Source organism: Protopterus annectens, chromosome 9.part0 (genome assembly GCF_019279795.1).
Source record: "Protopterus annectens isolate FY-2018-M chromosome 9.part0, PAN1.0, whole genome shotgun sequence".
NCBI classification, from domain to species: domain Eukaryota; kingdom Metazoa; phylum Chordata; order Ceratodontiformes; family Protopteridae; genus Protopterus; species Protopterus annectens.
This window is the reverse complement of record NC_056743.1, coordinates 980,119,899-980,132,884: the sequence shown is the minus strand read 5'-3', so window position 1 is coordinate 980,132,884 and position 12,986 is coordinate 980,119,899. Positions and strand designations below refer to the sequence as shown.

The 12,986-nt window shown below is 42.8% G+C and overlaps 1 protein-coding gene across 1 annotated transcript in view; it reads right to left on the bottom strand.

The window, feature by feature from the left end:
* The window catches only part of SMARCC2 (SWI/SNF related, matrix associated, actin dependent regulator of chromatin subfamily c member 2), a 2,789,858-nt gene that overhangs the window by 2,070,513 nt on the left and 706,359 nt on the right, over positions 1-12,986 (bottom strand). The gene's annotated exons all lie outside the window — the stretch shown is intronic.

Here is a 12,986-nt window from a genome sequence, read left to right as displayed (position 1 = left end):
CATATTAAAAGAATCACAGTGAAAAGCAGAGTCAGAGCAAGTTATGTAGATCAGTAGGGTGAGAAAAGGTTAAATTACATAACCAGAGAGAGAAAGAGAGAGACAGAGCAGTTGCATTTTCAGAATCTTGTAACGTGCCTTTAGTTCTGATCAGAAAATTTTGTAAGAGGAATTATCCTTAATTGAAAGGGCACATTGTGTGTATGCTCCAAACCTGATTAGGAGAAAGTAGCAAGACTTGTATTAGTAAAGATGCAAAAAAACTAACAGAAATAGCTGATCCTGACAAAACTGTGGCAGAAGGGCAAACTAAAAGTTGAAGACGTAGAGTGTTGTAAGAATGATTATACACTGTACACCAGGCTGAAGATAAGCACATTTATTCCAGCAATCAGTGAATGTTGAGATGCAGGTGGGAGATTCAAGCTGCTATATCAAGCTGTCTTCAGAATATTTTATTCCTAGAAGAACTCTTGTATACAGCTGTGTCTCATCAATATGATACGCAAGACAGGCCAAGGACGAAAGGAGTTATTCTTCAGGAACAGAATGTTTAAGACATGGAAAACAAACTGTCAGCAGACCAGTTGAGAGGAAAGACATATTATTCTGGCAAATTTCCAAAACTGCTGATGCAGGCAGAAAAGACACTATAAAGATTGGGACTTTTTCTTTTGTATGAGAAACTCTGATTATTCTAAGCTGAAGTACATTTGATGAATTAACCTTTCATTTGTTAAATAAAATGGACTATGTTAACAACGTCTGAAATTTTTTATGATACAAATAACTATCATGAGGCATCAAGAAAGGAGATTTATATTGCTCATAGGAAAATTCAACTATTATTAGAAGACTAATTATTTGTTAACAGACTCTTGATCTTGGGGTCCAAAAAAACAAAGGTGGTTGGTGGACCAGTATTGTTTATTTACAATACACGCGTTAAGATTTATTTTTACTATTTTCCCCCCAGAGGGGGATTAGAATATTCCATGAGGCTCCATATGCTTACCAACCTAGATGAGACACTAATTAATTTATAATGTTAGTTATAAATGGTGTATTTCTCTACTAATTGGCTATTATGGTTTTTTTTGAGATATGATATATATTATACGGAGGACAGGAGAGAGAACAATGTGTTTCATTTTACCTGAATAGTATTTCACCATATTTGGAATTTACAGGTAACACCAATTACAACTCTATTGATTATTTGGACATCACACTAGCTAAGGACACTGTGAGAAAAAAGTCTACCACATCAATTTATAGGAAAGAAACATTTTCCAACAACTATTTAGACTTCCATAGTTGCCATCCTACTCACACTAAAAAGAAACATACTAAAGGACAGAAGTAAACAAAATAAGTAGTATGATTCTACAAAGGGACCTAAAAAAATCTGTAAGAAGATTGTGGTGGAACAACAACACAGGGTGGGGAACAGGTACAAACCAGTATAGACTTCAACAGGGGGTGGTGATACCCTACACTTCTAATAGTAACAATATCAAGGATATTATTCTGAAAAACTGGGTGATATTTAAAGGGAATTCTGAGATTTTGAATCTCTTTTCAAACAACATATAGGTAAGCAGCATCACAGTCAAGGGCACTACAAGTTGTGATGCTTACCCTTCAAGGTATACCATTTGTTGTTAATCTACATAGGGGAAACTGCAATACCAAGGGACTTGTTTATTTACCAGTCTGAAACATTTGTATGCAATACAGAAGGCAAACACCAACAATGCACTGTTGAGACATACCACTGAATGCCCCAACTATACTGGATTTAAATTTGGAATTTTAGAGGTTTTACCTGTTGACCCTAGAGGGGAATGGTGGGAACTATTGCTAGAAATAAAATAACTCTATTCTAAAGAACAGAGCATTAGAACTGTGATTTCGTATTCATTCAAGAGTAAGGGTATGGTATATTTCTTTACCATTTTATTAATGGTACATGTATAAACTATATGTTTTAGAATGTATTCAGTATTCAAATGAAAATTGTTCTGGATATATAAAAGTAACATGACAACCTTACTTTAAAGTTTTTATAGTACCATACATCTTTAAAAGTTGATGAGTTGACAATATTAGTTAACTGGGTAACGTTTATAAGGAAGTCATATTTATATTATGTTTGTTTTGATGAAGTCCTAGTATTAAGTGTCTTTTTATGTCCGATGTTCATCTTGTTTTATATTATCTGGACACAGACTCAGCCAGCTAAAAAAAAAGGTGGTGGTTTTCATGGAAGGATATTCCGGAGGATGGCAGAACACTCCTACTTCTGGATATAACATTCAACTTATAATGCAAAACAAATGCATGAGGATTTTACCAGGTGAGTTCCCATCGTTCAACATTTAGTGATTCGAACTATTCAATTTTGAAATGCTGATATAAAAGTGAAGAAAAAGTCAACAAAAAGAGATGAGCTTTAATTAATAGAACCCAGGGGAATGTTTCTGGCAGAACAGACAAAGTAAAATGCACTCTCTTAACCATCCAGACAAAGCAACTGAAGGTACTCTTTTATTCTGATAATAATAGAAAAAAAAACAAAACTGATTAATATGTTCCCTTCTTGGCTGCCTTATGCAAAATGTAAGGTTACCCTGTCTTTGTGAAAATGTGTGTAGAATTTAGAAGAAAAAAAGCTTGAAGCTCAGACACTCTAATGCTTGCAAAACAAGTCCCATGGATGGAGGAGTAGGGTCTTTGGTAGCCTGGCTGACCCCTTAGTAGAGTAGCTAGTGCCATCGTGGTAAGAGGGATGCCAAATCACCTGTCGCTCCATGATTGGCAGTGAGTTTTACAGTGCCACCACCCAAAGGACCTTTTTTTATTTTTTTTTTTTTCCTGCAGGTTGAAGAGAAGAGGATGATGAGATCATTTTTTTTTTTGGGAAGAGGAAGTAAGCCTGGGACATCCCGCCAACATTGGAATTGCAGAAATCATGTGGTTAGCTTCAAATCCTGAGGGTCTGGGTGGGGAGTAAAAAGTTAATAGCTTAGGAGAGGAGGAGGAAGAAGTAGAGGAAGAGAGAATGGCATGCAGCATCCCTGGGTGACTGTCTCCTGAGGAGGGATCAAGGCAAAGTACCTGCCATATTTGTTGTTGAGAGGGGATGCAAACAGATCGCAGCAAGGATGACCCCATTTCCAAAAGATCAAATTTGCCGTGAGAAATTGCTATCAGAAAGTGGCTGGTACAGATCGCCCACTGCCATACACTCACTGCTTCCTGACATAGGTGTAGGACTGATATATTGTCTGTTTGTATCGCAATAGTCCCTGGAGGTAGAAGGCTGTGAAGATCTTGCAACCCTAGAAAAAATACCTTCATCTCCAGTATGTTGATATAAAAGTTGGTCTCCAGGGGTGTCCACGTGTCTATCTGGGAGGCAGGCCATGGCTGTCGTGGGGGGAGAGGAAGGAGGAAGGATAAATATCTCCAAGGAAATGCAGAATGAAGCCAAAAAAACAAAAGAATCCTTGCATACTGGGAGAGTTTTCTGAATGACCCAAAGTCTTAAATTTGCAATCCTCTCCATAGTTAGAAAGGCCTGGGATACCCTTGTGTCCATTTCCTGAACACTGACTATGATTCCTAGGAGAGGGGCCAGATGTAAAAGATAATCCCTGGTCTGGATCAGTAGATGCTTGGCTGACACAGTCAGAAGCAAGTCATCTAGATAAGGAAAAATCTGGAAACCTTGCAATCTGAGGTGCACTGCCACCACTGGATCTTTGTAGGTAGTCCTTCAAGTCTACAGAGCACATCCAATCATTCATCCTCAGAAGAGGTAAGATGGACAGAATTGTGACCATCCTGAACTTTGTGTGCTTCACCGACTTGTTTTCTAGGCACTAAAAAGAACCTGGAATAAACATTCAATCTGACTATGTGGAACATGGGGAAGGCAATTCATTTGTTTGGGGGTTTATAAAAAGGGAATGTAGTATCCTCTGGATGGTTTCTTTCTGGTTGATATACCCCCCCCCCCCTGGAGGAAAAGTCTGCCTGTGCATCCTGAAAAGGACCCCTCCCATTGATTCTTGGAAAAGGTCCTTAGAAAAATGGATCCAGCTCCCACAGAACTGATTTCTCCAGGGAAGGGTTTTGGGCAGACCAGCCACTTCTCTGGCACAGAATTTCTAGAATGTCTCCAAAAGAAACTTCATTGGGTGGCGACCTGGAGCCACTTCTTCTTCTTCGAAATCTGTGTTGGTGGTGAGGGATTCCTCAGGGGAATCCATGTGCCTCCTCTTACAGAAACTCTTCCAGGAGACCTCCTCAGTGGGATGCTCTGGGGAGGTGTTGGAAGACTCTCAGGGGTCCACAGAAGGGATATTGTGGAGGCTTTCTGGGCCCGGTTGTCCACATGGCAGACTTGAGGCCTCAAGCACCAGACCAGAATGGGGATGGGAGGTTCTAAGGAGGTGAACACAGAGGCTCTCCCAGTGTGGGAAAGAACCCTCTCCACCACCTCGAAAGCGGAAGGGCTCCAATCCTCCAAAAGCAGTCCTCTCAGGGCTGAAGCCACTGAAGGAAACACTTCCTGGGGGGCTCGAGCCTCCCACTCTGAAGGGGGAGTCGAATTCGAACAGTCGAAGGCCGATGTCCCAAGGGGGAGAGACAGCTCCGAAAACTTCGGAGTCGACATCAACCCCCCCAGAGCTGAACTCGAAGCTGTGGCTCCGAGACACACTCTGAACCGATGTGGTCAGGGCCGAGCATGTCGAGGAAACAGTCAGAGCCGATAAAGAAATCTCGATTGGCTCCAATATCCCTGCACCAGAAACTAACAGAACCAAGAGCTCTGACACCAAAGGATAGGTCAGAGAAGGTGCTACTGGTCAGAGCAGAGGAACCCTCATGGATCCAGATGTGGATGGAGCAGACACAAGCCCCATCTGGATCTGCGCCTCAAGGAACTGCTTCATCAGTTTGCCTATATCCTTGGAGGTAAGGCTTTGTGAAGACCTGGAGGAAGTGGAACACGGTGGTCTTGAAGAGCTCCTGGGTGAACAGGAGGGAGACCTCCTAGACAGTCCGGTCAACGCTGAGCTGGCAGCCAAAACAGATGCTGGGACTGCCACAGAAGTAACTCTTGGCCCCGAAGCCATAGAAGATGATCGGATTAGAGGGAAGGAGATAGGAGCCAAGGACCCCAGATCAGAATAGGTTGGTTCTGAAACTCTTGGAGCCTTTTTTTGGGCAGCTCCGAGTAGGACCTCCTGGTAAGCATTCCCTGCTCTCCCAGGCCTCCCGGGAATTTCTGGAGGGGAGTTGAGCCCTTGAAGTGGAAGGAACAGTCAAAAAGGAGGAAGGAGGGAGCAAACCCTTAGGAATAAGTTTGCTCCTCCTATCCATCAAAGCCCTAGGATGAAAACCTTTGCACACTTCACAGCGGGCATCCAGGTGTGTAGGCCCAAAATAGTCAGACAGTACATGCACTCCCTGTGGACTTCAGACAGTGAGATCTTATGCCCACAGGAAATGCATTTCTTGAAACCAAGGGGTGTCTGGTCAGCCATAAAGAGATAGGAAAAGAGATGACAGACAAAGAAGGAAAGCTTTTTTTTTTAAAGCTAGAAAGAGTGAGAAGAGAACTGTGGGATGAGAAACCCAATTAAAAAAGGAAACAAAATGCATTAGAAACTACTTGCAGGTAAGGAAGAAAGATTAGGACGGCAGAAGAAGAGAATAGAACAAAAAATACTGTATAAACACTTACAACTAGAAAAAAAATTGCAGAGGACCTCAGAGCCCAGGAACCTCACTGCTGAATGAATGCACGGCAAACAAGATCTGAGGTAGTGTGGGAGAGTGGGGCATTATAGGTAGAAGGGAGGAGCTCAACTCTGGAATCTCAAGTTTGGAGAGTGGCCAGTCAGTTCAGAGGGTCAGAAGCGAGACTCACGGGTTAATAAAAATGAAGACGATAACATCAGATCATGATTTAAGAAATGGTGGATCAAAACAGCAGTGGGTTGCAGTTAGGAGATAGTACAGATGGAAAGAGAGTCAAAGAGATAGGAAATAGGGAGCAAAACAGAGATAATGGGAGAAGTAGAAGATGTGATGAACAAGAGATGGGAAGGATGGAGAAAGAAATTTGTGGAAAATATTATCCTGGAGTTAGACAAGTACATAGCCAGAAGTTGAGGAGGAATTCTCTTAAAGGATCTTTTGAACATATGACTGTTAGGTATTTATCTAATAGCAATGGGAATTGTATTCCAGGATTTAGTTACACAGTTTGAGAACAGGATATGGTCTATGGATTTTTTTTGGTTCGTATGTTTCAAGGGGATGTTGTTCTGAACAACACAGAGAGCGGCTTGGAAGGTAATGTTTGAGAATGGTGCTAGTTGCAAGGCAGGATGAAATGTTATAGCTCACATTATGTACAAATATAAGGTGGTGAAGAATCTCCAGCCAGTTTAGTGATTTTACGGCTGAGCAGTGATGACAGCTGTATGGCAGCAAATCTGGTTACCTTGTTTGAGCAAAGCTCACATTTTGCTCTTAGGGTGGTCTATATATTGAAGAAAGGAGAACAGTAGGAAGGAACCTTTTTTGAACTGCCTAACATACCAAGTTTTGATTATTTTTCTGTGCGTGTTTTCTTTATACAATTTTGTATGTGCAGATCAGCTTTCACTTGATCGCCTATAGTGAACCTAGTAGCTTAGTATGTGATATAACTTCTTGTTGCAGTATTCATAACAGATGGGTGATTCCCAAAACTGAAGAAAGAAAGGAAAGTGGGGTGGATGTCTAGAGAGAAAGGAAATGTCCAGGAGACCAGAGAAGACTGATCTGGCAAAGACAACTGTACACTTGGGGAAGGCATCAATTTTGTACTGCTTGGTCACAGTGTGTGCAGAGAACCAAGTGTCTGCTTCCATGGTGCAGCTAGCATTAATACCCTTGTGGAGGACACCAGGAGAGGCAACCATCTGAGTGGAATGTGCTTTATGACAGGAAGGTAAGAATTTACTGTGTCATGAGTAGCAGAACAAGACCACCTTCGATATCCAGGATGCAATGGACTGCTTTGAGACTGGTTGATCCAGCTTGGCATCCATGAAAAAAACAGTTGGTCAGTTTTTCTGATCATTTTTGTTTTGTCCAAACAGAGCCTCAGCTGCCTGTGAATGTCTAGGGAGTGCAAGATTCTGTCCCCTGTATTTTGAAAATTGGGAAAGAAAGAAGGTAGTTGAATGGCTTGACTGAAGGATGGTTCATTCACTATCTTAGGCATGAAAGAAGGATTTAGTCCTAACCATTAACCGGTCCTTGTGGGAGATAGAAAAGAAGAGTAGCCATGAGTGCCCGCAATTCAGACACCCTGCGTGCCGAGGTTAGAGCCAGTAGAAAGACAGTTTTCCATGTGCACAATTTTAAAATGGCAGATGCGGTTGGCTCAGAAAGGGGATAGAGAGTTCTTCCAGAACAAAATTAAGATTCCATGGTAAAGTAATTGGTTTCCTTTGAGGCTTAATGTTAAAGCCTCCTTTCATTAAGAGCTTGGCTTCTGCCCTGGACATGACAGGAGGACCCAGAGGCAAACAGGTATTGATGGCTGACAATTTGGGCTTTAATGGATGAGTAGGCCAACTTGAATGCAGAAGCTCACAGAGATAGTGAAGCACAGTGGGGAACTCAGACAAGAGTGGTTCCAGCCTGTGCTTGGCTGTGTTTGATTTCCTAGTATTAGGTTTCCTGGACTCTTGTAAAACCTGCACCACATTCTCTAAAAATAAGTGTCTTTTAGGGATCAGAACCCAATCATCCACAAAGTAAGATTGAGAGAGGTTAGGTTGGGATGTAGAAGCAGACTCTTCTGTTGGGTGATTACGTCTAGTTGTGTTGGAATTTTCCAGTGGTTCTCCTATGACAGATGGAATCGGACAGGAAACCAATATTGTCTTGACCAAAACAAGGCCAGGTGCAGCAGTTTTGGATTGTCCTTTTGTATCTTTGGTAGAACCCTTGGAATAAGTGACTGTGGAAGGTATGTATATAGGAATCTCCTTGTCCACTGGAAGGCGAAGGCATCTGTCCACCAAGCAAGAGGAGATGGGATACTGATGCAGAACCGAGGAAGCTGATGATGCTATGAAGATTCAAAAAGCTCTATCTGAAGAGTGCTCTAATGATGTATGACTGCTCTGAAGACCTGTTTGTTCTGGGTTCATTCATGGGGGGCCATAAGGTCCCTGTTGAAAAAGTCTGACAACACATTCTCTACAGAGGAAATGTAAGTTGCTGTGAGGGCTAACCAGCACAGGGAGTAGGACCTTGTGCCTCCTTGTTTGTTTATATACCACATTACTGTAGTATTGTCTGTGTACACCAGGAGAATGCTCAGTTTCCAGTGGTCTGAGAAAGTCTGCAGAGCTTGCAAAAGGGACCTAATTTCTTTCAGGTTGATATATGTTCTTTCATGAGAGAGAAGGGCCATTCCCCCTGTACTTTGCGGGATCCTGTTCATGCCTTGGTTGAGCAAAACCTGTTTCTTCCACCAGAGAAACTCCTTCTTGATGCAGGGCAACACAGACATCAGGGTGTCCAAGGCTTATGAGTGATGGGACACACCTTGGACACCCTCATTCCTCTGGGTGTCCAAGGGGTGTGAGTGTCGGGACCACACTGATTTCAGGTGCCACTGAACTTTCCCCATATGTAGTCTGGCCAGTGAGATCACTGGGATGGACACAGCCATGAACCCGAGAGCCCTTAGGATCTACCTTGCAGTACAGTGCATCACTGGGCAGAGGGTTTGGAAAAAGTTTACCAGGCTTTGCAGTTTTTCCTGAAGAAGGGATTCCTGCATCATTGTGTTTAGCTTGTAGATGAGGAAGACCAGGTCCTAAGTAAGGTGAGATTTTTTTGAAACAGATAGTGAATCCCAGTTTGGTTAACAGCCATGAAGTGAAATGAAGATGCACAAGGAAAACTCTTGGGGTTGTGGAAAGGCCAAAGGGCAACACAGTACACTGAAAATGTGATGAGCCAGAGAAGAACCTAAGGAATTTCCTGCACGAATGGTGGACGGGGATGTGAAGATAAGTATCCTTGAGATCTGGGGACACCAGAAAGGCCTGCGGAAGACTGAAGGGCAGGAAGTTGTGGAGAGATAGCATTTTGAAGGTATATATCTTCAGGAATGTGTTTAGCAGGGAGAGGTCCAGGATGGGCCTCCACTGTCCTTTCTTTCATGGAACAAAAAAGATCCTGTAATAGAAACCTTTTCCTATGAAGGGAGAAGATACTTTTTCTATGGTGCCTTGTGCTGGCAAGTCCTGAATAATGGGGTCGATCAAAGGAAGCTGCTTGGGAGGTGGATGGGGAATCACTTTTAGAGAGGGATCGCTTTCCTATGACATGGTGTAGCCTTCTTTTATAATGGTCAGAACCATCTGTCTGTAGTTACCATCTCAAAGAATGGAAGAGACAAAGTCTTTCAGAAAAGGGGGGTAGAGGGATGGAAAGAGGGGGAGAGGAGGGGAGGACAGGAAAATAGTCACTGAGTTCTGCTTCCATAGGAACACCTCCCTGAAGGGGAATCCCTCTGTGGTTTGTCAGAAAATCTTATCCTAGGTGCTTTCTTATGTTTGTGAAAGGGTTTAGACACTCTCTCGTAACAAAGGAAGTGGATTCAGCAGGACAGCTCTTACGGTACCTAGGGAATGTAGAGAGGAAAATCTGTCTGCAGTCTTTCATGGCCTTGCCTTGTTCTTGCAGGGTTTTGGAAAGAATGGGCAGCTTGCGGTCCAAATAAGAGGTCATTGTCCAAAGGGGAATCCAAGACTTTAGCTTTGAAGTCTTCAGTGATGGACTGATTATGCAGCCATGCATATTGTCTGATCACTGAGCCTGTGGCTGCAGCCCTAGACTACCGTTCACTGTACCACAGCTGCAGTTGATGCTGCGTCTGCCTCTCTGTGTAGCTTTGGACAGAAGAGACTGCATTTGCTGTTTACAGTCTGCTGTCTGAGGGTCTAACATGACCTTATGCAGAGACTATAGCACAGAGAGCAGGTAGTCATTTGTGTTTGATAATTAATTGCTCTGAATGCTAAAGTGAAGGAGGTACAGACTTTCTTACCTCACCTATCCATGACACCACTGTTCTTGTCTGAGGGGAGGGCATTAGCAGTTGGAAGCAGCTTGGATGGCTTATCTGAGGAGAGAGAGAGAGTGCTGCTGGGTCAGCCAAAGAATTTTTATACAAGTATTTAAGCTTACCAGGGACCTTATATAACCTGTCTGGTCTTTTAGAAGCAGGTGGTCGAGAGTCGGGTGTTAAGGAGGAAGTAAGAAAAGCATCCAGATAAGCCTTGAGGACTGGGGGAACTGATGAAGCAGTCAGAGTATCCATCTCCAGAATGATGTAGTATCTTTTCTATACCTAAGAGATTTGTCTTGACTGCAATTCAAATTGTCCCATCATGCTCTGAATAGTTTCTCCAAAGGTGAATGGGAGTCCCCTTTATCTGAGGAGACCTGCTCAGATGAATGAAGTTGCGAACAGTAATCCAGAGAATGTTCGGAATCTGGTTCTGGATTTTCTTCAGAGGAGGAAGAGTCCAAGTAGAGCTTTTGTTGATGTGGCTTGAGTTAACTGGGTCAAAAAAGGAAGCTTCCAGGCCATGATGACTTTAAATACTCTGTGAGAGACGTCCATCCACTCTTTTTCTCTAGAAGGTGTAGGAGATGTCACATGCTTGTTCTTTAAGGGATGATATCGGCGTGTACGAACCATGGAGGTTCAGAACCTTATCTCAGTTCAATAAGTGCACCAGGAATTTCTTCCCATACAAGGAGCTGAGGGATTCCGTGCAGGCCCTACAAGATGATAAGACATGGTTCATCCAAGGTATCCACAGTCTGCAAGGCCTAAGAGGTCATTCCGGCCTCCAAATGGGTCCCAGTAGCAGGTGCCTGAGAGGTAATCTAACAGTATGTGGATTTGACCGCCTCAGCAGGTATGTCTGACTTGGAGATGTTGAACTGGGAATCATCTCGGGCTCTCCCGAGTTTCTTCTTGGGGAAAAGGGCACCGCTGGAAGACAAAGTGTCTGCCACCTTAGAGTGAGCTAAATATTTCAAATGGTGAGTTTCAAGAAAGGTATTAAAAGAAGAAAAGTAGTCATCTGAGGTATAAACAAACTAAAAAATGGAGCAAGATTTGTGGTCATGTTCTGGGCCTACGCAAAAAAGACACTTACTGTGCAAGTCCTTATATGGAATCTGTCTACCGGACTCACACTTAGCCCTCCTAGTTTGCATCAAACAAATTTACCCACTGTCTAAGAAACAAGAAAAGGAAGATTCCCCAATGGGGTACTTATCTGACAATGATTAGCAAAGCAATGGTATGACCAACCAAATGTGCATCAGTCCAAAGGGTGCATAACCTGCATTCAGGCTGGTGGTGAGACAGCTTGAGGATCTCATATATATGTCTGTCCTTATATCCTGATGCACACAAGCTGAGGTCATACTTCAGACATATGTCCTCGGGCAGCTAAAGCTTTGGTACCCTGTGGCCAGACGTCAGCAACAAAAACCCATCTGATATGAATAATGCAACATTGATTTCACTAAGGACATCTAATCATTTTCCTTCTTTATCAGGGAGTACTGGATTAAATAAAGCCAAGGACTTTTTATTTAAGCAGGCTGCTGAGGAGACTGAACTGGGTCAGCAATCAAATGAGAAGAGAGACCTGTCATATCCAAAGAGACCCTAAATTTTCCATAAGCCTTTTTTAGGGACTACTGGAACAGACACTGGTGTCCTACAGGTGGCTCTACAAACATCTTCCGAAGCCGGTAAAGCGGGGGGAGTTACAGAATTGGGCTTCCCAGCCTCTATAAGATCATATACCATGCTTAGCTATAGGGTAGTTCCCAACTGATCCCAAACAAAAACATCACTAAATTTAGCAATAATCTGAGGAAAAGTGAATGTTTGTTTGGACTTGAGCTCAGGTTCACCTTCTGAAAAATCAAGAGTGACTGGACTCCGTGTCAACTAGGAAATCACCACTGTTCTTATTAGACTCCTCAGCATTCTCTGAAACAAAAGAATGGTCTCTAGCCAAACTACCATTAGAGCCATGGATGAGAACACAACTGCTACAATTAAATGTCTGTAGTTTCCTTGGCTAAGAGTGTTCCGCATCAGCCTTATAAACAGATATAATCTGATCAGCTGTATGAAGAAGCTTTGGTTTCTTTTTCTTGTGGACTTCACTACTAGAAAAAATATCTGGGGACAGAGTGTTATGTCTGGCAAGGGATCTCTTACCCTGGACTACTCCAGCACCTAAAGGGCTTGGTTCTCCCATATTTACACCAGGTATTTCTACAGTCCCAGAGGATGTGTCTAACCCTCATTCCATAGTGGCCGGTAAAGCTACACCACAGACAGATGGGGTAAAAGGCAAGTGTCTGCAGGCTGAGCAGTTGCCCTGACAGAATCACTAACCATGGGGTGAGGCATATTTTTTATTTTGTTTTTTTCTTTTTAGGTGCAACCAAATTTGATGGGATGGGGAGTACCAGAATTAGGATCCATCAAGAGAAAACACCAACCAGAACAATAACTGACAGTACTGGATAATGTATCACAATATGTACTTAAAGTTTCAAATAATAAGTATGTTACCAGACAACTAAACTCTACCAAGCAGTCCTGTTATCACAAAAACAGTTTGAATTTGTTCAGATTTCTTAGGTTCATAGGATGATACTAGGCTATTGGCCAGGAGGCCCTTATAAGCCTTGCCAACAATTTTGCCCATGTTCCCACAAAGTCAGCACCTTTTTCCCCTGTCCAGCAGGGACACAGGTGGGATTCCAGGGGTGTATTTTCTGTTTCCCATCCAGTCATGCAGGTTCCTCTTAAAGAGGTACTCCACTTGACATGGAGAGGGAGTCTATTC